The 27500-nt window shown below is 46.1% G+C and overlaps 1 pseudogene; it reads right to left on the bottom strand.

Moving 5' to 3' along the window:
* LOC124042675 overlaps window positions 1–25785 on the bottom strand; it is a 31806-nt pseudogene extending 6021 nt beyond the window's left edge.
* Window positions 25786–27500: the final 1715 nt, after the last annotated feature.

Here is a 27500-nt window from a genome sequence, read left to right as displayed (position 1 = left end):
AGGAGGAATGGAGAGAGGGGTGGAGGAGGAATGGAGAGAGGGATGGAGGAGGAATGGAGAGAGGGGTGGAGGAGGAATGGAGAGAGGGATGGAGGAGGAATGGAGAGAGGGGTGGAGGAGGAATGGAGAGAGGGATGGAGGAGGAATGGAGAGAGGGGTGGAGGAGGAAAAGAGAGAGGGATGGAGGAGGAATGGAGAGAGGGGTGGAGGAGGAATGGAGAGAGGGGTGGAGGAGGAAAAGAGAAAGGGATGGAGGAGGAATGGAGAGAGGGATGGAGGAGGAATGGAGAGAGGGGTGGAGGAGGAATGGAGAGAGGGATGGAGGAGGAATGGAGAGAGGGGTGGAGGAGGAATGGAGAGAGGGGTGGAGGAGGAAAAGAGAGAGGGTGGAGGAGGAATGAGGAGAGGGATGGAGGAGGGATGGAGGAGGAATGGAGAGAGGGGTGGAGCAGGAATGGAGAGAGGGATGGAGGAGGAATGGAGAGAGGGGTGGAGGAGGAATGGAGAGAGGGGTGGAGGAGGAATGGAGAGAGGGATGGAGGAGGAATGGAGAGAGGGGTGGAGGAGGAATGGAGAGAGGGATGGAGGAGGAATGGAGAGAGGAATGGAGAAGGAATGGAGGAGGAATGGAGAGAGGGATGGAGGATGAATGGAGGAGGAATGGAGAGAGGGATGGAGGAGGAATGGAGAGAGGGATGGAGGAGGAATGGAGAGAGGAATGGAGGAGGAATGGAGAGGGGGAGGGAGGAGGAATGGAGGAGGAATGGAGGAGGAATGGAGGAGGGATGGAGGAGGAATGGAGAGAGGGATGGAGGAGGAATGGAGAGAGGAATGGAGGAGGAATGGAGGAGGAATGGAGAGAGGGATGGAGGAGGAAGAGAGGGATGGAGAGAGGGGTGGAGGAGGAATGGAGAGAGGGATGGAGGAGGAATGGAGAGAGGGATGGAGGAGGAATGGAGAGATGGGTGGAGGAGGAATGGAGAGAGGGATGGAGGAGGAATGGCGAGAGGGGTGGAGGAGGAATGGAGAGAGGGGTGGAGGAGGAAAAGAGAGAGGGGTGGAGGAGGAATGAGGAGAGGGATGGAGGAGGGATGGAGGAGGAATGGAGAGAGGGGTGGAGGAGGAAAAGAGGGATGGAGGAGGAATGGAGAGAGGGGTGGAGGAGGAATGGAGAGAGGGATGGAGGAGGAATGGAGAAGGGATGGAGGAGGAATGGAGAGGGGTGGAGGAGGAATGGAGAGAGGGATGGAGGAGGAATGGAAGAGGGGTGGAGGAGGAAAAAAGAGGGATGGAGGAGGAATGGAGAGAGGGGTGGAGGAGGAATGGAGTCAGGGGTGGAGGAGGAAAAGAGAAAGGGATGGAGGAGGAATGGAGAGAGAGGGATGGAGGAGGAATGGAGAGAGGGGTGGAGGAGGAATGGAGAGAGGGATGGAGGAGGAATGGAGAGAGGGGTGGAGGAGGAATGGAGAGAGGGGTGGAGGAGGAAAAGAGAGAGGGGTGGAGGAGGAATGAGGAGAGGGATGGAGGAGGGATGGAGGAGGAATGGAGAGAGGGGTGGAGGAGGAATGGAGAGAGGGATGGAGGAGGAATGGAGAGAGGGGTGGAGGAGGAATGGAGAGAGGGGTGGAGGAGGAATGGAGAGAGGGATGGAGGAGGAATGGAGAGAGGGGTGGAGGAGGAATGGAGAGAGGGATGGAGGAGGAATGGAGAGAGGGGTGGAGGAGGAAAAGAGAGAGGGATGGAGGAGGAATGGAGAGAGGGGTGGAGGAGGAATGGAGAGAGGGGTGGAGGAGGAAAAGAGAAAGGGATGGAGGAGGAATGGAGAGAGGGAGTCCACCAATTAACACCTTTCATGTTGTAACATCTTGCAAGTCTTTCAACTTGTGTGTTCTTCAAAGTAGCCACACGTTGCCTTGATGACAACTTTGCACACTCTTGGCATTCTCTCAACCAGCTTCATGGGGCAGTCACCTGGAATGCATTTCAATTAACAGGTGTGCCTTGTTAAAAGTTCATTTGTGGACTTTCAGTCCTTCTTAATGTGTTTGCGCCAATCAGTTGTGTTAAACTTCTTAGGGCTGAGATCCCGCTAACGGGATCGATATGACAACAGCCAGTGAAAGTGCAGGGTGCCAAATTCAAACAGAAAATTCATAATTAAAATTCCTCAAACATACAAGTATCTTATACCATTTTAAAGGTCATCTTGTTGTTAATCCCACCACAGTGTCCGATTTCAAAAGGCTTTACAGCGAAAGCACCACAAATGATTATGTTAGGTCAGAGCCAAGTCACAGAAAAACACAGCCATGTTTCCAGCCAAAGAGTGGAGTCACAAAAATCAGAAATAGAGATAGAATTAATCACTAACCTTTGATGATCTTCATCAGATAACACTCATAGGACTTAATGTTACACAATACATGTATGTTTTGTTTGATAAAGTTTATAGTTATATTTAAAAATCTCAGTATACATTGGCGCGTTGTGTTCAGTAGTTCCAAAAACATCCAGTGATTTTGCAGAGAGCCACATCAATTTACAGAAATACTCTTTATAAATGTTGATGAAAATACAAGTGTTATGCATGGAATTATAGATACACTTCAAAACAGCTTTACAGAAAAAGAAAACCATGCAATAATCTGAGTACGGGGCTCAGAGACCCAACAAGCCAAAAAGATATCCTCCATATTGTGCTGTCAACAGAAGTCAGAAATAACATTATAAATATTCACTTACCTTTGATGATCTTCATCAGAATGCACTCCCAGAAATTCCAGTTCCACAATAAATGTTTGATTTGTTAGCTACTTTTGTTAGTGCGTTTTGAAAAACAAATCCAACCTCACAAAGCGTGTTCACTAGTTGCAGACGAAATGTCTAAAAGTTCTGTTACAGTACATAGAAACATGTCAAACGATGTATATAATCAATCTTTAGGATGTTTTTAACGTAAATCTTCAATAATGTTCCAACCGGAGAATTCCTTTGTCTTCAGAAAAGCAATGGAACTAGAGCTACCTCTCACGTGAATGAGCGTCACGAGCTCAAAGCATTCTGACAGACCTCTGACTCATTCCCCTCTCATTCGCCCCCACCTCACAGTAAAAGCATCAAACTAGGTTCTAAAGACTGTTGACATCTAGTGGAAGCCGTGGGAAGTGCAACATGACCAATATCCCACTGTATCTTCAATAGGGGCTGAGTTGAAAAACTACAAACCTCAGATTTCCCACTTCCTGGTTGGATTTTTTCTCAGGTTTTTGCCTGCCATATGAGTTATGTTTTACTCACAGACATCATTCAAACCGTTTTAGAAACTTCAGAGTGTTTTCTATCCAAATATGAATAATATGCATATATTAGCAACTGGGACAAAGTAGCAGGCAGTTTACTCTGGGCACCTTATTCATCCAAGCTACTCAATACTGCCCCCAGCCATAAGACGTTTTAAAAGTTAAGGGTGGTATACAGAAGATAGCCCCATTTGGTAAAAGACCAAGTCCATATTATGGAAAGAATAGCTCAAATAAGCAAAGAGAAACGACAGTCCATCATTACTTTAAGACATGAAGGTCAGTCAATCTGGAAAATGTCAAGAACTTGCAGTCGCAAAAACCATCAAGAGCTATGAATGAAAGTGGCTCTCATGAGGACTGCCACAGGAAAGGAAGGCCTAGAGTTACCTCTCCTGCAGGGCAAGTTCATTAGAATTACCAGCCTCAGAAATTGCAGCCCAAATAAATGCTTCACAGTGTTCAAGTAACAGACACATCTCAACATCAACTGTTCAGAGGAGACTGTGTGAATCAGTCGTTCATGGTCGATTACTGCTAAGAAACCACTAATAAAGGACACCAATAATAAGAAGAGACTTGATTGGGAATTAGACCGGTGGAAATATGTCCTTTGGTCTGGAGTCCAAATTGGAAAATGTTGGTTCCAACCGCCTCTACTGAAAGACAGCAATAATAAGAAGAGATTTGCTTGGGCCAACAAACATGAGCAATGGGCATTAGACCTGTGGAAATCTGTTCTTTGGTCTGAGTCCAAATTTGAGCTGTGTGTTTCTGAGACGCAGAGTAGGTGAACGGATGATCTCCACATGTGTGGTTCTCACCGTGAAGCATGGAAGAAGATGTGTGATGGTGTGGGAATGATTTACTGGTGACACTATCGGTTATTTATTTAGATTTCAAGAAACACTTAACCAGCATGGCTACCACAGCATTGTGCAGCGATACGCCATCCCATCTGGTTTGCGCTTAGTGGGACTATCATTTATTTTTTCAACAGGACAATGATCTAACACACCTCCAGGCTGTGTAAGGGCTATCTCTCTCTCGGAGGACCTGAGCCCAAGGACCATGCCTCAGGACTACCTGGCATGATGACTCTTGCTGTCCCCAGCCCACCTGGCCGTGCTGCTGCTCCAGTTTGAACTGTTCTGCCTGCGGCTATGGAATCCTGACCTGTTCACCGGACGTGCTACTTGTCCCAGAACTGCTGTTTTCAAATCTCTAGAGACAGCAGGAGTGGTAGAGATGCTCTTAATGATCGGCTATGAAAAGCCAACTGACATTAACTCCTGAGGTGCTGACTTGCTGCACCCTTGCTGCACCCTCGACAACTACTGTGATTATTATTATTTGACCATGCTGGTCATTTATGAACATTTGAACATCTTGGCCATGTTCTGTTATAATCTCTACCTGGGACAGCCAGAAGAGGACTGGCCACCCCTCATAGCCTGGTTCCTCTCTAGGTTTCTTCCTAGGTTTTGGCCTTTCTAGGGTGTTTTTCAGAGCCACCGTGCTTCTACACCTGCATTGCTTGCTGTTTGTAGTTTTAGGCTGGGTTTCTGTACAGCACTTTGAGATATCAGCTGATGTACGAAGGGCTTTTGTCCAACGTTGTGAGCGCACCTGGAAGAGGGTCAGGTCTGCACTTTGCCGTTATACCCGACCCTTAATTGAGATAGTTTGGGATAGTTTGGCGCAGACTGTGAGAGCCGCTAATGAAGAAAAGGACCAAGAGTCCTCAGGTATTGTCAAGACTGTTGGGCATTCAGAGAGTATGGCTCTCCACTGTTAACCTTCCCCTTATGACAGAATCTAAAAAAATTATATTGAGATTTGTTCAATGGTCCGATTCCATGTGTTATTTCTCAGGTCGTTAATCCTGTCGCAGTGCGAAAAACCTTTGATTGCGACATCTTCGTCGCGTCCATTTTGGTCTTCCATGTCTCCTGTGTCAAGCCAGTCTTTCTTCAGTGCCCCGAAAGTCTTCCCCCCGTCCTTGTCGATTTTGGGCGCACCTATCTACAGGGTCCGGAAGATTATGGACATCGTCCTCGGGGACGTGGTCATCAGTACATTTTAGTGGATTGGGAGGGGTAAAACGGTCCTGAGGAAAGGAGTTGGGTTCCATCTCGGGACGTGCTGGACCGTTTTTCGCTGATCGATGATTTCCTCCGTTGCCGCCAGGTTTCTCCTCGAGTGTGCCAGGAGGCGCTCGGTGAGTGGGGGGTACTGTCATGTATTGTCATGTCTTGTCCCTGTGCTTTCTCTTCTCTTCGTTTCCCCCTGCTGGTTAGTATTAGGTTACTTTCTCTCTCTCTATCTCTCTCTCTATCGTTCCGTTCCTGCCCCCAGCTGTTCCTCATTCTCCTAACGACCCGTTTACTCTCTCACACCTGTTCCCTTTTTGCCCTCTGATTAAGTCTCTATTTCTCTCTCTGTTTCTGCTTCTGTCCTTGTCGGATTCTTGTTTGCTTTGCCCTTGTTCCGTCCTGTTGTAATCTGCCTCTTCATCAGATACTGCGTGTGAGCAGGTGTCTCTATCCTCTCCCCGCGCTTCCCCGAAGGGACCTGCAGTCTGTTGCCGCTAGCCCTGCAATTCTCCTCAACTACTTGAAGGGGGACTCTCCTGTTGAGATTGAGGATTTATGTTTTCCCTATTTGGACATCTACTGTAAAGATTGAGGATTTATGTTTTCCCTGTTTGGACATTAAAAGACTCTGTTTCTGTTATATCGCTTTTGGGTCCTCACTCACCTGCATAACATTCAAACTGTAGTCTGGCTTTTTATGGCGGTTTTGGAGCAGTGGCTTCTTCCTTACTGAGTGGCCTTTCAGGTTATGTCGATATAGGACTTGTTTTACTGTGGACGCGTCTCCTTCCTGAGCTGGGATTGATTTGCACTTCTCGCACCAAAGTACATTCATCTCTAGGAGACTGCGTCTCCTTCCTGAGCGGTATGACGGCTGCGTCGTCCCATGGTGTTTATACTTGCGTACTATTGTTTGTACAGATCAACGTGGTACCTTAAGGTGTTTGGAAGTAGCTCCCAAGGATGAACCAGACTTGTGGAGGTCCACAATTCTTTTTCTGAGGTCTAGGCTGATTTCTTTTGATTTTCCCATGATGTCAAGTAAAGAGGCACTGAGTTTGAATGTAGGCCTTGAAATACATCCACAGGTATTGACTTGAAATACATCCCCTCCAATTGACTCATGATGTCAATTAGCCTATCAGAAGCTTCTGAAGCCATGACATCATTTTCTGGAATTTTCCAAGCTGTTTAAAGGCACAGTCAACTTAGTGTATGTAAACTTCTGACCCGCTGGAATTGTGATACAGTAATTATAAGTGAAATAATCTGTCTGTAAACAATTGCTGGAAAAATTACTTGTGTCATGCAGACTATAGTTTGTTAACAAGAAATGTGTGGAGTGGTTGAAAAACGAGTTTAAATGACTCCAACTGTATGTAAACTTCTGACTTCAGCTGTAAGTATTCAGGCCCTTTAATCAGTACTTTGTTTAAGCAGCTTTAGCAGCAATTACAGCATCGAGTCTTCTTGGGTATGACGCTACAAGCTTGGCAAATCTGTAGTTCTCCCATTCTTCTCTGCAGATCCTCTCAAGCTCTGTGAAGTTGGATGGGGAGCGTTGCTGCACAGCTATTTTCAGGTCTCTCCAGAGATGCTCGATCGGGTTCAAGTCCGGGCTCTGGCTGGGCCACTCAAGGACATTTAGAGACTTGTCCCAAAGCCACTCCTGTGAACCTTCGCCCCAGTCAGGTCCTGAGCGCTCTGGAGCAGGTTTTCATCAAGGATCTCTCTGTACTTTGCTCAGTTCATCTTTTCTTTGATCCTGAATAGTCTTCCAGTCCCTGACGCTGAAAAACATCCCCACAGCATGATGCGGCCACCATCATGCTTCACCGTAGAGATGGTGCCAGTTTTCCTCCAGACGTGGCGCTTGTCATTCAGGCCAAAGAGTTCAATCTTGGTTTCATCAGACCAGAGAATCTTGTTTCTCATGGTCTGAGAGTCCTTTAGGTGCCTTTTGGCAAAGTCCAAGTGGGCTGTCAGGTGCTTTTTACTGAGGAGTGGCTTCCGTCGGCTTCCGTCTGGTCACTCAAACACAAGGGCCTGATTGATGGAGTGCTGCAGAGATGATTGTCCTTCTGGAAGGTTCTCCCATCTCCACAGAGAAACTCTAGAGCTCTGTCAGAGGGACCATTGGGTTCTTGTTCACCTCCCTGACGAAGGCCCTTCTCCCCGATTGCTCAAGTCCGGCCAGATCTAGGATGAGTCTTGGTGGAACCAAACTTCTTCCATTTAAGAATGATGGAGTCCACTGTGTTCTTGGGGACAGTCAATGCTGCAGACATTCTTTGGTACCCTTCCTCAGATCTGTGCCTTAACACAATCCTGTCTCAGAGCTCTACAGACAATTCCTTCGACCTCATGGCTTGGTTTTTGCTCTGACATACACTGTGAGCTGTGGGACCGGTGTGTGCCTTTCCAAATCATGTCCAATCAATTGAATTTACCAAAGGTAAATCTAAAGGATGATCAATCGAAACAGGATGTACCTGAGCTCAATTTCAAGTCTCATAGCAAAGAGTTTGAATACTTATGTAAATAAGGTATTTCTGTTTTTTATTTTTCATACATTTGCAAAAATGTCTAAAAACCTGTGTTTGCTTTGTCAATTATGTGTGTTTAGATTGCTGAGGATGTGTTATTTTAAATAATCAATTTTAGAACAAGGCTGTAATGTAACAAAATGTGGAAAAAGTCAAGGGGTCTGAATACTTTCCGAAGGCACTGTATATCCAGTCTTAGTGTTTATATCTTACCCAGTGGTCCAGCCAGTCTTAGTGCTGATATCTTACCCAGTGGTCCAGCCAGTCAGTGTTTAAATCTTACCCAGTGGTCCAGCCAGTCAGTGTTTATGTCTTACCCAGTGGTCCTGTCATGCAGGTGATAGAGGACCCAAAAGCGACTTAACAGAAACAGAGTTTATTCAAGTCCAAACAGGGAATAACAGAAATCCTCTAGTCTGTAGAGGGGAATGACAAGAGAAGCGGCCACAGACTGCAGGTCGCTTCGGGTAGGCGCAGGCCGTAGTAGACAGAGACACCTGCTCACACGCAGCATCTGATGAAGGCAAAAAACACGACAGGACAGGGCGAAACACAATCACAGCATGGTGAATACAAAACAAGGAACCGACGGGACAGGAACGGATCACAAAGGAATAAATAGGGACTCTAATCAGGGAAAGGATCGGGAACAGGTGTGGGAAGACTAAATGATGATTAGGGGAATAGGAACAGCTGGGAGCAGGAACGGAACGATAGAGAGAAGAGAGAGCGAGAGAGTGAGAGAGGGAGGGGAGAGAGAGGGATAGAAGGAGGGAAAGAACCAAATAAGACCAGCAGAGGGAAACGAATAGCATGGGGAGCACAGGGACAAGACATGATAATAAATGACAAACATGACAGTACCCCCCCACTCACCGAGCGCCTCCTGGCGCACTCGAGGAGGAATCCTGGCGGCAACGGAGGAAATCATCGATGAGTGAACGGTCCAGCACGTCCCGAGACGGAACCCAACTCCTCTCCTCAGGACCGTAACCCTCCCAATCCACTAGGTATTGGTGACCCCGTCCCGAGAACGCATGTCCATGATCTTATGTACCTTGTAAATAGGTGCGCTCTCGACAAGGACGGGAGGGGGAGGGAAGACGAACGGGGGTGCGAAGAAAGGGCTTAACACAGGAGACATGGAAGACAGGATGGACGCGACGAAGATGTCGCGGAAGAAGCAGTCGCACAGCGACAGGATTGACGACCTGGGAGACACGGAACGGACCAATGAACCGCGGAGTCAACTTACGAGAAGCTGTCGTAAGAGGAAGGTTGCGAGTGGAAAGCCACACTCTCTGGCCGCAACAATACCTTGGACTCTTAATCCTGCGTTTATTGGCGGCTCTCACCGTCTGTGCCCTGTAACGGCAAAGTGCAGACCTCACCCTCCTCCAGGTGCGCTCACAACGTTGGACAAACGCTTGAGCGGAGGGAACGCTGGACTCGGCAAGCTGGGATGAGAACAGAGGAGGCTGGTAACCCAGACTACTCTGAAACGGAGATAACCCGGTAGCAGACGAAGGAAGCGAATTGTGAGCGTATTCTGCCCAGGGGAGCTGTTCTGCCCAAGACGCAGGGTTTCTGAAAGAAAGGCTGCGTAGTATGCGACCAATCGTCTGATTGGCCCTCTCTGCTTGACCGTTAGACTGGGGATGAAACCCGGAAGAAAGACTGACGGACGCACCAATCAAACGACAGAACTCCCTCCAAAACTGTGACGTGAATTGCGGGCCTCTGTCTGAAACGGCGTCTAACGGGAGGCCATGAATTCTGAATACATTCTCAATAATGATTTGTGCCGTCTCCTTAGCGGAAGGAAGTTTAGCGAGGGGAATGAAATGTGCCGCCTTAGAGAACCTATCGACAACCGTCAGAATCACAGTCTTCCCCGCAGACAAAGGCAGACCGGTAATGAAGTCTAAGGCAATGTGAGACCATGGTCGAGAAGGAATGGGGAGCGGTCTGAGACGACCGGCAGGAGGAGAGTTACCCGACTTAGTCTGCGCGCAGTCCGAACAAGCAGCCACGAAACGGCGCGTGTCACGCTCCTAAGTCGGCCACCAAAAGCGCTGGCGAATAGACGCAAGAGTGCCTCGAACACCGGGATGACCAGCTAACTTGGCAGAGTGAGCCCACTGAAGAACAGCCAGACGAGTGGAAACAGGAACGAAAAGGAGGTTACTAGGACAAGCGCGCGGCGACGCAGTGTGCGTGAGTGCTTGCTTAACCTGTCTTTCAATTCCCAGACTGTTAACCCGACAACACGCCCATAAGGAAGAATCCCCTCGGGATCAGTAGAAACCACAGAAGAACTAAACAGACGGGATAAGGCATCAGGCTTGGTGTTCTTGCTACCCGGACGGTAAGAAATCACAAACTCAAACGAGCGAAAACAACGCCCAACGAGCTTGACGGGCATTAAGTCGTTTGGCAGAACGGATGTACTCAAGGTTCTTATGGTCTGTCCAAACGACAAAGGAACGGTCGCCCCCTCCAACCACTGTCGCCATTCGCCTAGGGCTAAGCGGATGGCGAGCAGTTCACGGTTACCCACATCATAGTTGCGCTCAGATGGCGACAGGCGATGAGAAAAATAAGCGCAAGGATGAACCTTATCGTCAGACTGGAAGCGCTGGGATAGGATGGCTCCCACGCCTACCTCTGAAGCGTCAACCTCGACAATGAATTGTCTAGTGACGTCAGGAGTAACGAGGATAGGAGCGGACGTAAAACGTTCTTTTAGAAGATCAAAAGCTCCTGGGCGGAACCGGACCACTTAAAACACGTCTTGACAGAAGTAAGAGCTGTGAGAGGGGCAGCAACTTGACCGAAATTACGAATGAAACGCCGATAGAAATTAGCGAAACCTAAAAGCGCTGCAACTCGACACGTGACCTTGGAACGGGCCAATCACTGACAGCTTGGACCTTAGCGGAATCCATCTGAATGCCTTCAGCGGAAATAACGGAACCGAGAAAAGTAACGGAGGAGACATGAAAAGAGCACTTCTCAGCCTTTACGTAGAGACAATTCTCTAAAAGGCGCTGTAGAACACGTCGAACGTGCTGAACATGAATCTCGAGTGACGGAGAAAAAATCAGGATATCGTCAAGATAGACAAAAACAAAAATGTTCAGCATGTCTCTCAGAACATCATTAACTAATGCCTGAAAAACAGCTGGCGCATTGGCGAGACCGAACGGCAGAACCCGGTACTCAAAATGCCCTAACGGAGTGTTAAACGCCGTTTTCCACTCGTCCCCCTCTCTGATGCGCACGAGATGGTAAGCGTTACGAAGGTCCAACTTAGTAAAGCACCTGGCTCCTGCAGAATCTCGAAGGCTGATGACATAAGGGAAGCGGATAACGATTCTTAACCGTTATGTCATTCAGCCCTCGATAATCCACGCAGGGGCGCAGAGTACCGTCCTTCTTTTAACAAAAAAGAACCCCGCCCCGGCCGGAGAAGAAGAAGGCACTATGGTACCGGCGTCAAGAGACACAGACAAATAATCCTCGAGAGCCTTACGTTCGGGAGCCGACAGAGAGTATAGTCTACCTCGAGGAGGAGTGGTCCCCGGAAGGAGATCAATACTACAATCATACGACCGGTGAGGAGGAAGGGAGTTGGCTCGGGACCGACTGAAGACCGTGCGCAGATCATGATATTCCTCCGGCACTCCTGTCAAATCGCCAGGTTCCTCCTGAGAAGTAGGGACAGAAGAAACGGGAGGGATGGCAGACATTAAACACTTCACATGACAAGAAACGTTCCAGGATAGGATAGAATTACTAGACCAATTAATAGAAGGATTATGACATACAAGCCAGGGATGACCCAAAACAACAGGTGTAAACGGTGAACGGAAAATCAAAAAAGAAATAGTCTCACTGTGGTTACCAGATACTGTGAGAGTTAAAGGTAGTGTCTCAAATTTGATACTGGGAAGATGACTACCATCTAAGGCAAACATGGGCGTAGGCCTGTCTAACGGTCTGAAAGGAATGTTATGTTTCCGAGCCCATGCTTCGTCCATGAAACAACCCTCAGCCCCAGAGTCAATCAAAGCACTGCATGTAGCACCCGAACCGGTCCAGCGTAGATGGACCGACATAGTAGTACAAGATCTAGATGAAGGGACCTGAGTAGTAGCGCTCACCAGTAGCCCTCCGCTTACTGATGGGCTCTGGCCTCTTACTGGACATGAATTAACAAAATGTCCAGCAACTCCGCAATAGAGGCACAGGCGGTTGGTGATCCTCCATTCCCTCTCCTTATTCGAGATGCGAATCCCTCCCAGCTGCATGGGCTCAGTCTCAAAGCCAGAGGAGAGAGATGGTTGCGATGCGGAGCAGGGAAACACCGTTGATGCGAGCTCTCTTCCACGAGCCCGGTGACGAAGATCTACCCGTCGTTCTATGCGGATGGCGAGAGCAATCAAAGAATCCACATCTGATGGAACCTCCCGGGAGAGAATCTCATCCTTAACCACTGCGTGGAGTCCCTCCAGAAAACGAGCGAGCAGCGCCGGCTCGTTCCACTCACTAGAGGCAGCAAGAGTGCGAAACTCAATAGAATAATCCGTTATGGACCGTTCACCTTGGCATAAGGAAGCCAGGGCCCTAGAAGCCTCCCTACCAAAAACTGAACGGTCAAAAACCCGAATCATCTCCTCTTTAAAGTTCTGGAATTTGTTAGAGCAATCAGCCCTTGCCTCCCAGATAGCTGTGCCCCATTCTCGAGCCCGGCCAGTAAGGAGTGAAATGACGTAAGCAACCCGAGCTCTCTCTAGAGTATGTGTTGGGTTGGAGAGAGAACACAATCTCACACTGCGTGAGAAAGGAGCGACACTCAGTGGGCTGCCCGGAGTAGCAAGGTGGGTTATTAACCCTAGGTTCTGGAGGCTCGGCAGGCCAGGAAGTAACAGGTGGCACGAGACGTAGACTCTGGAACTGTCCAGAGAGGTCGGAAACCTGAGCGGCCAGGTTCTCCACGGCATGGCGAGCAGCAGACAATTCCTGCTCGTGTCTGCCGAGCATGGCTCCTTGGATCCTGACGGCAGTGTAACGAGCGTCTGTAGTCGCTGGGTCCATTCCTTGGTCGGTTCCTTCTGTCATGCAGGTGATAGAGGACCCAAAAGCGACTTAACAGAAACAGAGTTTATTCAAGTCCAAACAGGGAATAACAGAAATCCTCTAGTCTGTAGAGGGGAATGACAAGAGAAGCGGCCACAGACTGCAGGTCGCCCGGGTAGGCGCAGGCCGTAGTAGACAGAGACACCTGCTCACACGCAGCATCTGATGAAGGCAAAAAACACGACAGGACAGGGCGAAACACAATCACAGCATGGTGAATACAAAACAAGGAACCGACGGGACAGGAACGGATCACAAAGGAATAAATAGGGACTCTAATCAGGGGAAAGGATCGGGAACAGGTGTGGGAAGACTAAATGATGATTAGGGGAATAGGAACAGCTGGGAGCAGGAACGGAACGATAGAGAGAAGAGAGAGCGAGAGAGTGAGAGAGGGAGGGGGAGAGAGAGGGATAGAAGGAGGGAAAGAACCAAATAAGACCAGCAGAGGGAAACGAATAGCATGGGGAGCACAGGGACAAGACATGATAATAAATGACAAACATGACAGGTCCAGCCAGTCAGTGTTTATGTCTTACCCAGTGGTCCAACCAGTCTTAGTGCTGATATCTTACCCAGTGGTCCAGCCAGTCTTAGTGCTGATATCTTACCCAGTGGTCCAGCCAGTCTTAGTGCTGATATCTTACCCAGTGGTCCAGCCAGTCTTAGTGCTGATATCTTACCCAGTGGTCCAGCCAGTCAGTGTTTATATCTTACCCAGTGGTCCAGCCAGTCAGTGTTTATGTCTTACCCAGTGGTCCAACCAGTCTTAGTGTTGATATCTTACCCAGTGGTCCAGCCAGTCTTAGTGCTGATATCTTACCCAGTGGTCCAGCCAGTCAGTGTTTATATCTTACCCAGTGGTCCAGCCAGTCAGTGTTGATATCTTACCCAGTGGTCCAGCCAGTCTTAGTGCTGATATCTTACCCAGTGGTCCACCCAGTCTTAGTGTTGATATCTTACCCAGTGGTCCAGCCAGTCTTAGTGTTGATATCTTACCCAGTGGTCCAGCCAGTCAGTGTTTATGTCTTACCCAGTGGTCCAGCCAGTCAGTGTTTATGTCTTACCCAGTGGTCCAACCAGTCAGTGTTTATGTCTTACCCAGTGGTCCAGCCAGTCAGTGTTTATGTCTTACCCAGTGGTCCAACCAGTCTTAGTGCTGATATCTTACCCAGTGGTCCAGCCAGTCAGTGCTGATATCTTACCCAGTGGTCCAGCCAGTCTTAGTGCTGATATCTTACCCAGTGGTCCAGCCAGTCTTAGTGCTGATATCTTACCCAGTGGTCCAGCCAGTCTTAGTGCTGATATCTTACCCAGTGGTCCAGCCAGTCTTAGTGCTGATATCTTACCCAGTGGTCCAGCCAGTCTTAGTGCTGATATCTTACCCAGTGGTCCAGCCAGTCAGTGCTGATATCTTACCCAGTGGTCCAGCCAGTCTTAGTGTAGCCAGGAGGTTGAAGGAACTCATGACGACCCCCATGGCTCTGATCCACACTGGGATAGACTTCTCCTGATCCATGCTCTCTGGGCGGGCCGGGAACCCCCATGGCTCCACCAGGATCAGGTGTTTCACCCTGTAAACACACACAGTGTGAACACATACACTGAGTGTACAAAACATTAAGAACACCTTCCTAATATTGAGTTGCAACCCGCCCCTATTGACTTCAGAACAGCCTCAAGTTGTCAGGGCGTGGACTCTACAAAGTGTCCCAAAGCGTTTCACAGGGACACTGGCCCACGTTGATTGAAATGCTTCCCACAGTTATGTCAAGTTGGCCGGATGTCCTTTGGGTGGTGGACCCTTTCTTGATACACACAGAAAACTGTTGAGTGTGAAAAACCCAGCAGGGTTGAGTTCTTGACCCAAACCAGTGCTCTTGGAACCTACTACCATACCCCATTCAATGGCATTTAAATAGGCTCTTGCCCATTTACCCTCTGAATGGCACACATAAACCATCCGTCTCAAATGTCTCAAGGCTTAAACATCCTTCTTTAACCTGTCTCCTGCCCTTCTTCTTTAACCTGTCTCCTGCCCTTCATCTTTAACCTGTCTCCTGCCCTTCTTCTTTAACCTGTCTCCTGCCCTTCTTCTTTAACCTGTCTCCTGCCCTTCATCTTTAACCTGTCTCCTGCCCTTCATCTACAGTGACTGAAGTGGATTTAACAAGTGATGTCAATAAGTTATCATAGCGTTCACCTGGATTTACCTGGTCAGTCTATGTCAGCCAAACTCAACTGGCGGACCGCGGTCCACGTCCGGACGCAGAGAAGGGTCAATCCGGACCGGACAACATTGCGTTTTGTTATATTTTTAGACAGCTTTTTTTTTTAATCACCTGGGCACAGCGGTGATTTTTCCCAACCATGTTGATTTCATCCAGAAGCTGATGGAGAACTTCCAGGCTCGCTTTGATGACATCACTGTTGGAAGAGAACTGCTCATCCAGAACTCCTTCTTGGTCACAAAATGTGACAAAGTTGTCAGAAGAAGCAAAACAGATCTTCAGCTGTGTAGATGTTACATCACTGCAGATGGAGCTGTTTGAACTGCAAGAAAACGTGTGTTTGAAGGAGCAGGCTGGTGACTGTGACCCTGTCACTTCCTGGGGAAAGATGGTGCCTGCAGCTGAAGTCCTCGTTCTCAAGAAATTGGCACTTCTTTGGCTCCACATACAGCTGTGAATCTCCACAATTAACTTTCTTAAAAACAAAAACCGCACCAGGCTCAACAATGAACACCTGCACCATTGTCTCAGGGTTGCTCTCACACCATTTGTGCCAATGTTCAAATCATTGGCAGGAGACAGAACAATGTAATTTCTCATTGATGCAAGGGCAAGGCCCACAGTGACTTCTATATGAATACTGCAAGGCCCACAGTGGCTTCTACATGAATACTGCATGGCCCACAGTGACTTCTATATGAATACTGCATGGCCCACAGTGACTTCTATATGAATAAAGCATGGCCCACAGTGGCTTCTACATGAATACTGCATGGCCCACAGTGACTTCTATATGAATACTGCATGGCCCACAGTGACTTCTACATGAATACTGCAAGGCCCACAGTGGCTTCTACATGAATACTGCGTGCCCCCACAGTGACTTCGACATGAATACTGCATGGCCCACAGTGACTTCTACATGAATACTGCATGGCCCAGAGTGACTTCTACATGAATACTGCATGGCCCAGAGTAACGTTCTGATTATAATTTTTCTTAAACTTTCCTTTGTTCTCCAGAAAACATGCACTTTATTTCATTTAAATAAATAAATATTTTTGAAAGCCCATGTTATTTAACCTTTATTTAACTAGGCAAGTCAGTTAAGAACAAATTCTTATTTTCAATGACGGCTTAGGAACAGTGGGCCTTGCCCTTGCATCAATGAGAAATGACATTATTCTGTCTCCTGCCAATGATTTGAACATTGGCACAAATGGTGTGAGAGCAACTCTGAGGAAATGGTGCAGGTGTTCATTGTTGAGCCTGGTGCGGTTTTTGTTTTTTTTTCTGCCTTGTTCAGGGGCAGAACGACAGATTTTTACCTTGTCAGCTCGGGATTCGATCTTGCAACCTTTTTGGTTACTAGTCCAACGCTCCAACCACTAGGCTACCCTGCCGCCATGTACATTGATTCTCATTGCATAGACAATGATGCGACCACTTTTGTTCTTCAACAATGTTGACAAAAATTTTGCACATGTTTACAGTCGAAAGAAGTTGTAATTAATACACATTCTTAGTCTACTTTATTGTATTTAATGTACATTTTATATAACAACGTGTTTCCTATGTCGTAGACGACTATGCTTGTTACTACGGTGTACCACATCACCGATGAAGGACGGTGTCCAACCGGACCTTTGTCACCTAGGAGATTTGTGTCAATGGACCTTCTCCAATAGTAGTTGAGTATCCCTGGTCTATGTCATGAAAAAAGCAGGTGTTCCTAATGTTTTGTACACTCAGTGTACGTATGCACACACAGTATGAACACAAACACACGACCCCCCCTCCTCTCGTCCCGCTGACCTGTGTGGGTGTTTAAGTGTGTAAGCAGCAGCCAGGTATCCTCCCAGGTTGTGTCCCAGCAGGATCATTTCCTCCAGGCCCACCGTGTCTCTCCACTCCTCCAGGGCCCCTAGAAACTGCTCCTCTGCCCCCTGGGGGTCCACGCTGAACAGGGGCCTGCTGCTCCGACCAAACTCCAGCAGATCCAGGGCATACACGGCTCCACTGCCACACAAAGAGTCCAGGTTCTGAGCCCACAGACCCACACCACCCCCAAACCCATGGAGCAGCACCAGCGGAGGACGGGGACGGCGCTGGAGAGAGGGCTGGGGAGAGGAGGGATGAGACTGGGACTTAGACTGGGGCTGGGGAGAGGAGGGATGAGACTGGGGCTTAGACTGGGGCTGGGGAGAGGAGGGATGAGACTGGGGCTTAGACTGGGGCTGGGGAGAGGAGGGATGAGACTGGGGCTTAGACTGGGGCTGGGGAGAGGAGGGATGAGGCTGGGGCTTAGACTGGGGCTGGGGAGAGGAGGGATGAGACTGGGGCTTAGACTGGGGCTGGGGAGAAGAGGGATGAGGCTGGGGCTTAGACTGGGGCTGGGGAGAAGAGGGATGAGGCTGGGGCTTAGACTGGTGCTGGGGAGAAGAGGGATGAGACTGGGGCTTAGACTGAGGCTGGGGAGAAGAGGGATGAGACTGGGGCTTAGACTGGGGCTGGGGAGAAGAGGGATGAGGCTGGGGCTTAGACTGGGGCTGGGGAGAAGAGGGATGAGGCTGGGGCTTAGACTGAGGCTGGGGAGAAGAGGGATGAGACTGGGGCTTAGACTGGGGCTGGGGAGAAGAGGGATGAGACTGGGGCTTAGACTGAGGCTGGGGAGAAGAGGGATGAGACTGGGGCTTAGACTGGGGCTGGGGAGAAGAGGGATGAGACTGGGGCTTAGACTGGGGCTGGGGAGAAGAGGGATGAGACTGGGGCTTAGACTGGGGCTGGGGAGAGGAGGGATGAGACTGGGGCTTAGACTGGGGCTGGGGGGAGAGTGAGGGATGAGACTGGGGCTTAGACTGGGGCTGGGGGGAGAGTGAGGGATATCCTTTGGCGTTGAAGGCTATGGTCCAGACATAGTTGCCATTGGATATCGGGACATCTTGCCTGGAGAATGGGGTCTTCACAGCTGAGAGGAGAGAAATGGAAGGAGGGATGGAGGAGAAAGATGGAGGGGAACAGGGAGGGAGAGCAAAATGAGAGAGGAGATAAGATGTGCAAGTATGACGGGTAAGATAGAGGATGTAGTCATACACACACACACACACACACACACACACACACACACACACACACACACACACACACACACACACACACACACACACACACACACACACACACACACACACACACACACACACACACACACACACTCTTACCCTTGAGCATTTTGTCCTCTGCATCCTTTAGCTGAGAGAGGGAGGTGGGGCACCAAGATGGAAGCCAACTGGAGATGCACCTGTACCTGCGCACACACACAACATTGCGTAAATGGTCCTGCTGATGTCATAAACCCAGTGAACTTTGACTTTAAGCGATCACGGAGTCAGACTTCTAACAGCTTTATAGCAAACGTTTACAATAATCTCCCCTTATCTACAGTAGTCTAGCTATGTTTAATATAGCAAACGTTTACAATAATGTCCCCTTATCTACAGTAGTCTAGCTATGTTTAATATAGCAAACGTTTACAATAATGTCCCCTTATCTACAGTAGTCTAGCTATGTTTAATATAGCAAACGTTTACAATAATGTCCCCTTATCTACAGTAGTCTAGCTATGTTTAATATAGCAAACGTTTACAATAATGTCCAGTTATCTACAGTAGTCTAGCTATGTTTAATATAGCAAACGTTTACAATAATGTCCCCTTATCTACAGTAGTCTAGCTATGTTTAATATAGCAAACGTTTACAATAATGTCCCCTTATCTACAGTAGTCTAGCTATGTTTAATATAGCAAACGTTTACAATAATGTCCAGTTATCTACAGTAGTCTAGCTATGTTTAATATAGCAAAGCGTTTACAATAATGTCCAGTTATCTACAGTAGTCTAGCTATGTTTAATATAGCAAACGTTTACAATAATGTCCCCTTATCTACAGTAGTCTAGCTATGTTTAATATAGCAAACGTTTACAATAATGTCCAGTTATCTACAGTAGTCTAGCTATGTTTAATATAGCAAACGTTTACAATAATGTCCAGTTATCTACAGTAGTCTAGCTATGTTTAATATAGCAAACGTTTACAATAATGTCCCCTTATCTACAGTAGTCTAGCTATGTTTAATATAGCAAACGTTTACAATAATGTCCAGTTACCTACAGTAGTCTAGCTATGTTTAATATAGCAAACGTTTACAATAATGTCCCCTTATCTACAGTAGTCTAGCTATGTTTAATATAGCAAACGTTTACAATAATGTCCCCTTATCTACAGTAGTCTAGCTATGTTTAATATAGCAAACGTTTACAATAATGTCCAGTTATCTACAGTAGTCTAGCTATGTTTAATATAGCAAACGTTTACAATAATGTCCAGTTATCTACAGTAGTCTAGCTATGTTTAATATAGCAAACGTTTACAATAATGTCCCCTTATCTACAGTAGTCTAGCTATGTTTAATATAGCAAACGTTTACAATAATGTCCAGTTATCTACAGTAGTCTAGCTATGTTTAATATAGCAAACGTTTACAATAATGTCCAGTTATCTACAGTAGTCTAGCTATGTTTAATATAGCAAACGTTTACAATAATGTCCCCTTATCTACAGTAGTCTAGCTATGTTTAATATAGCAAACGTTTACAATAATGTCCAGTTATCTACAGTAGTCTAGCTATGTTTAATATAGCAAACGTTTACAATAATGTCCAGTTATCTACAGTAGTCTAGCTATGTTTAATATAGCAAACGTTTACAATAATGTCCCCTTATCTACAGTAGTCTAGCTATGTTTAATATAGCAAACGTTTATAATATAGCAAACGTTTACAATAATGTCCAGTTATCTACAGTAGTCTAGCTATTTTAATTTCAAATAACATGCCAACCAATGTGCAACACGGTCTCCCTCTGGCTGAATAGTAAGACAAGGGTTGTCTATTATCTATTGGGTCATCATTTCAGTGGAACAAGGAACAAAACCCTTTATAGAATCAATGATAAGACTCTTTCTAGCTACAGGTGTGAAAAACATTCTGAATGTCACAAAGTTATGTGGCTGGCTACAATGACTGGTGGAAGTGTATTTGTGTCTTGGTAGTGACAGACATATTCAGGCTTTAATAATCTTATCTCCACTGAGCTATGTCATTCTGTAATAAATACTGTACATTCAAAGGTCCAAGTGACGTAGCGGCACCAAGTTCACCGGAATAAATATTTCCATTTGTCAAGGCAGATCATTTTATCCAAATAAAATTACATGTATAGCTTTGTCACAAAATAAAACCTATTTTAGTGAACTAAAATATTTAATGGTAGATGCGCTATGAGGCTATGTGTTTGAATTCTAGTCGGGCCTACTAAATCAATTAATGGGGCTTTTTAAAATAATGTTTACATCAGCATGTTTATATCACACTCATTAACATTGAGGCATATTGCTCAACGAGGTATCCTGTCATTCCTTAAACATTCTGTAAGTTGGGGAACTCTGTAGAATAGCTCACTATAAAAACTATTTAGAATAGCTCACTATAATAACTCTTTAGTATAGCTCACTATAATAACTCTTTAGAATAGCTCACTATAATAACTCTGTAGTATAGCTCACTATAATAACTATTTAGTATAGCTCACTATAATAACTCTGTAGAATAGCTCACTATAATAACTATTTGGTATAGCTCACTATAATAACTATTTAGTATAGCTCACTATAATAACTATTTAGTATAGCTCACTATAATAACTCTGTAGAATAGCTCACTATAATAACTCTGTAGAATAGCTCACTATAATAACTCTGTAGAATAGCTCACTATAATAACTATTTAGTATAGCTCACTATAATAACTATTTAGTATAGCTCACTATAATAACTCTGTAGAATAGCTCACTATAATAACTCTGTAGAATAGCTCACTATAATAACTCTGTAGAATAGCTCACTATAATAACTCTGTAGTATAGCTCACTATAATAACTATTTAGTATAGCTCACTATAATAACTCTGTAGAATAGCTCACTATAATAACTATTTAGTATAGCTCACTATAATAACTATTTCGAATAGCTCACCATAATAACTCTGTAGAATAGCTCACTATAATAACTCTGTAGAATAGCTCACTATAATAACTATTTAGAATAGCTCACTATAATAACTGTAGAACAGCTCACTATAATAACTCTGTAGTATAGCTCACTATAATAACTCTGTAGAATAGCCCACTATAATAACTATTGAGAATAGCTCACTATAATAACTGTAGAACAGCTTACTATAATAACTATTTAGTATAGCTCACTATAATAACTCTGTAGAATAGCTCACTATAAAAACTCTGTAGAATAGCTCACTAGAATAACTATTTAGAATAGCTCACTATAAAAACTCTGTAGAATAGCTCACTATAATAACTCTGTAGAATAGCTCACTAAAATAACTATTGAGAATAGCTCACTATAATAACTGGAGAACAGCTCACTATAATAACTATTTAGTATAGCTCACTATAATAACTCTGTAGAATAGCTCACTATAAAAACTCTGTAGAATAGCTCACTATAATAATTATTTAGAATAGCTCACTATAATACCTCTGTAGAATAGCTCACTATAATAACTCTGTAGAATAGCTCACTATAATAACTATTTAGTATAGCTCACTATAATGACTATTTACTATAGCTCACTATAATAACTATGTAGAATAGCTCACTATAATAACTATTTTGAATAGCTCACTATAGTAACTCTGTAGAATAGCTCACTATAATAACTCTGTAGAATAGCTCACTATAATAACTATTTAGAATAGCTCACTATAATAACTCTGTAGAATAGCTCACTATAATAACTCTGTAGAATAGCTCACTATAATAACTATTGAGAATAGCTCACTATAATAACTGGAGAACAGCTCACTATAATAACTATTTAGTATAGCTCACTATAATAACTCTGTAGAATAGCTCACTCAAATCAAATCAAATCAAATTTATTTATATAGCCCTTCGTACATCAGCTGATATCTCAAAGTGCTGTACAGAAACCCAGCCTAAAACCCCAAACAGCAAACAATGCAGGTGTAAAAGCACGGTGGCTAGGAAAAACTCCCTAGAAAGGCCAAAACCTAGGAAGAAACCTAGAGAGGAACCGGGCTATGTGGGGTGGCCAGTCCTCTTCTGGCTGTGCCGGGTAGAGATTATAACAGAACATGACCAAGATGTTCAAATGTTCATAAATGACCAGCATGGTCAAATAATAATAAGGCAGAACAGTTGAAACTGGAGCAGCAGCACAGTCAGATGGACTGGGGACAGCAAGGAGCCATCATGTCAGGTAGTCCTGGGGCACGGTCCTAGGGCTCAGGTCCTCCGAGAGAGAGAAAGAAAGAGAGAATTAGAGAGAGCATATGTGGGGTGGCCAGTCCTCTTCTGGCTGTGCCAGGTGGAGATTATAACAGAACGTGGCCAAGATGTTCAAATGTTCATAAATGACCAGCATGGTTGAATAATAGTAAGGCAGAACAGTTGAAACTGGAGCAGGAGCATGGCCAGGTGGACTGGGGACAGCAAGGAGTCCTCATGTCAGGTAGTCCTGGGACATGGTCCTAGGGCCCAGGCCAGTTGAAACTGGAGCAGCAGCATGGCCAGGTGGACTGGGGACAGCAAGGAGTCATCATGTCAGGTAGTCCTGGGGCATGGTTCTAGGGCTCAGGTCCTCCGAGAGAGAGAAAGAAAGAGAGAAGGAGAGAATTAGAGAACGCACACTTAGATTTACACAGGACACCGAATAGGACAGGAGAAGTACTCCAGATAAACAAACTGACCCTAGCCCCGACACATAAACTACTGCAGCATAAATACTGGAGGCTGAGACAGGAGGGGTCAGGAGACACTGTGGCCCCATCCGAGGACACCCCGGACAGGGCCAAACAGGAAGGATATAACCCCACCCACTTTGCCAAAGCACAGCCCCCACACCACTAGAGGGAAATCTTCAACCACCAACTTACCATCCTGAGACAAGGCCGAGTATAGCCCACAAAGATCTCCGACACGGTACAACCCAAGGGGTGGGGGGAACCCAGACAGGCCGACCACAACAGTGAATCAACCCACCCAGGTGACGCATCCCCCAGGGACGGCACGAGAGAGCCCCAGCAAGCCAGTGACTCAGCCCCGTAACAGGGTTAGAGGCAGAGAATCCCAGTGGAAAAGGGGAACCGGCCAGGCAGAGACAGCAAGGGCGGTTCGTTGCTCCAGAGCCTTTCCGTTCACCTTCCCACTCCTGGGCCAGACTACACTCAATCATATGACCCACTGAAGAGATGAGTCTTCAGTAAAGACTTAAAGGTTGAGACCGAGTTTGCGTCTCTGACATGGGTAGGCAGACCGTTCCATAAAAATGGAGCTCTATAGGAGAAAGCCCTGCCTCCAGCTGTTTGCTTAGAAATTCTAGGGACAATTAGGAGGCCTGCGTCTTGTGACCGTAGCGTACGTATAGGTATGTACGGCAGGACCAAATCAGAGAGGTAGGTAGGAGCAAGCCCATGTAATGCTTTGTAGGTTAGCAATAAAACCTTGAAATCAGCCCTTGCTTTGACAGGAAGCCAGTGTAGAGAGGCTAGCACTGGAGTAATATGATCAAATTTTTTGGTTCTAGTCAGGATTCTAGCAGCCGTATTTAGCACTAACTGAAGTTTATTTAGTGCTTTATCCGGGTAGCCGGAAAATAGAGCATTGCAGTAGTCTAACCTAGAAGTGACAAAAGCATGGATTAATTTTTCTGCATCATTTTTGGACAGAAAGTTTCTGATTTTTGCAATGTTACGTAGATGGAAAAAAGCTGTCCTCGAAATGGTCTTGATATGTTCTTCAAAAGAGAGATCAGGGTCCAGAGTAACGCCGAGGTCCTTCACAGTTTTATTTGAGACGACTGTACAACCATTAAGATTAATTGTCAGATTCAACAGAAGATCTCTTTGTTTCTTGGGACCTAGAACAAGCATCTCTGTTTTGTCCGAGTTTAATAGTAGAAAGTTTGCAGCCATCCACTTCCTTATGTCTGAAACACATGCTTCTAGCGAGGGCAATTTTGGTGCTTCACCATGTTTCATTGAAATGTACAGCTGTGTGTCATCCGCATAGCAGTGAAAGTTTACATTATGTTTTCGAATAACATCCCCAAGAGGTAAAATATATAGTGAAAACAATAGTGGTCCTAAAACAGAACCTTGAGGAACACCGAAATGTACAGTTGATTTGTCAGAGGACAAACCATTCACAGAGACAAACTGATATCTTTCCGACAGATAAGACCTAAACCAGGCCAGAACATGTCCGTGTAGACCAATTTGGGTTTCCAATCTCTCCAAAAGAATGTGGTGATCGATGGTATCAAAAGCAGCACTAAGGTCTAGGAGCACGAGGACAGATGCAGAGCCTCGGTCCGATGCCATCAAAATGTCATTTACCACCTATAAAAACTCTGTAGAATAGCTCACTATAATAACTATTTAGAATAGCTCACTATAATACCTCTGTAGAATAGCTCACTATAATAACTATTGAGAATAGCTCACTATAATAAATGTAGAACAGCTCACTATAATAACTATTTAGTATAGCTCACTATAATAACTCTGTAGAATAGCTCACTATAATAACTCTGTAGAATAGCTCACTATAATAACTATTGAGAATAGCTCACTATAATAACTGTAGAACAGCTCACTGTAATAACTATTTAGTATAGCTCACTATAATAACTCTGTAGAATAGCTCACTATAATAACTCTGTAGTATAGCTCACTATAATAACTCTGTAGTATAGCTCACTATAATAACTGTAGAACAGCTCACTATAATAACTCTGTAGAATAGCTCACTATAATAACTCTGTAGTATAGCTCACTATAATAACTCTGTAGTATAGCTCACTATAATAACTGTAGAACAGCTCACTATAATAACTATTTAGTATAGCTCACTATAATAACTCTGTAGTATAGCTCACTATAAAAACTATTTAGTATAGCTCACTATAATGACTATTTAGAATAGCTCACTATAATAACTCTGTAGTATAGCTCACTATAATAACTCTGTAGAACAGCTCACTATAGTAACTCTGTAGAATAGCTCACTATAATAACTCTGTAGAACAGCTCACTATAGTAACTCTGTAGAATAGCTCACTATAATAACTCTGTAGAACAGCTCACTATAGTAACTCTGTAGAATAGCTCACTATAATAACTCTGTAGTATAGCTCACTATAATAACTCTGTAGTATAGCTCACTATAATAACTCTGTAGAACAGCTCACTATAGTAACTCTGTAGAATAGCTCACTATAATAACTTGGTAAATAGTATTATATTAAAATCCACTCACCAGTGCTCGTCTGGGTGCAGCTCCTCCGCCATCCTCCTCACAGTGAACTGTGGTGATCGTCTGTCATCCATGCAGAGAAACTAAGTATTAGTGGTAATTGGTAAGACCGCCCCACACATCATCTTTAGGCATGATAGTAGCCAATAGGAGAGAGCGGGGGGAAATGTAAGGTACAGTTCGAATCAAGGTGTCCAAAAACAAAATGCACCCCCCCCCCCTCCCCCAAATTAAAAATGTTTTTTGCACGACCCTCCTCTTGTACTGTAGGATACATTGAACACCCTTCCACCTCATATAATTAATTCAGAATAATATTTACAACTACAAATACCAAGAACTATTGCGACCCTGTGTTTATTAACGCGGATGTGGACCTTGCTCACTTCAGCATGCTTTTACGGCACAATCGATGTCATGCAGGGCTAAGGGGCCAGAAGGTTGAGGGTTCGACCGCCCACCACGGACCAGCTGACTCTCCCTGCCTGTTTGATTAGACCTACACTATGATCATAGCAGACTGCAGACAATGATCAGCTCGGGGGAAATCAGATTTTCAACATTTTGATGTCATATGTTTTATATATTGCAAGTTTCTGTGCCGATGCACCACACAACCGATCAAATCGACTTCAGGCGCTTCAATATCAATATCTTCCCAGGAAGCCAAAGTATACGAGGCAGACACCACATACCCTACGCCCAGGCAGACACCACATACCCCACACACAGGCAGACACCACATATCCCACACCCAGGCAGACACCACATACCCAGGCAGACACCACACATACCCTACACCCAGGCAGACACCACATACCCCACACCCAGGCAGACACCACATACCCCACACCCAGGCAGACACCCCACACCCAGGCAGACACCACATACCCCACATCCAGGCAGACACCACATACCCAGGCAGACACCACATACCCCACACCCAGGCAGATACCACATACCCCACACCCAGGCAGACACCACATACCACACACCCAGGCAGACACCACATACCCTACGCCCATGAGCAACAGCATACCCCATGCCCAGGCAGACACCACATACCCCACACCCAGGCAGTCACCTCATACCCCACATACCCAGGCAGATACCACATACCCCACACCCAGGCAGACACCACATACCCCACACCCAGGCAGACACCACATACCCCACACCCAGGCAGACACCACATACCCAGGCAGATACCACATACCCCACACCCAGGCAGACACCACATACCCCACACCCAGGCAGACACCACATACCCAGGCAGATACCACATACCCAGGCAGATACCACATACCCCACACCCAGGCAGACACCACATACCCCACACCCAGGCAGACACCACATACCCAGGCAGACACTACATACCCCACACCCAGGCAGACACCACATACCCCACACCCAGGCAGACACCACATACCCCACACCCAGGCAGACACCACATACCCAGACAGACACCACATACCCCACACCCAGGCAGACACCACATACCCAGGCAGACACCACATACCCCACACCCAGGCAGATACCACATACCCCACACCCAGGCAGACACCACATACCCCACACCCAGGCAGACACCACATATCCTACGCCCATGAGCAACAGCATACCCCATGCCCAGGCAGACACCACATACCCCACACCCAGGCAGACACCACATACCCAGGCAGATACCACATACCCCACACCCAGGCAGACACCACATACCCCACACCCAGGCAGACACCACATACCCCACACCCAGGCAGACACCACATAC

Source organism: Oncorhynchus gorbuscha, linkage group LG09 (assembly GCF_021184085.1).
Source record: "Oncorhynchus gorbuscha isolate QuinsamMale2020 ecotype Even-year linkage group LG09, OgorEven_v1.0, whole genome shotgun sequence".
NCBI classification, from domain to species: domain Eukaryota; kingdom Metazoa; phylum Chordata; class Actinopteri; order Salmoniformes; family Salmonidae; genus Oncorhynchus; species Oncorhynchus gorbuscha.
This window is presented reverse-complemented; position numbering and strand designations above follow the sequence as displayed.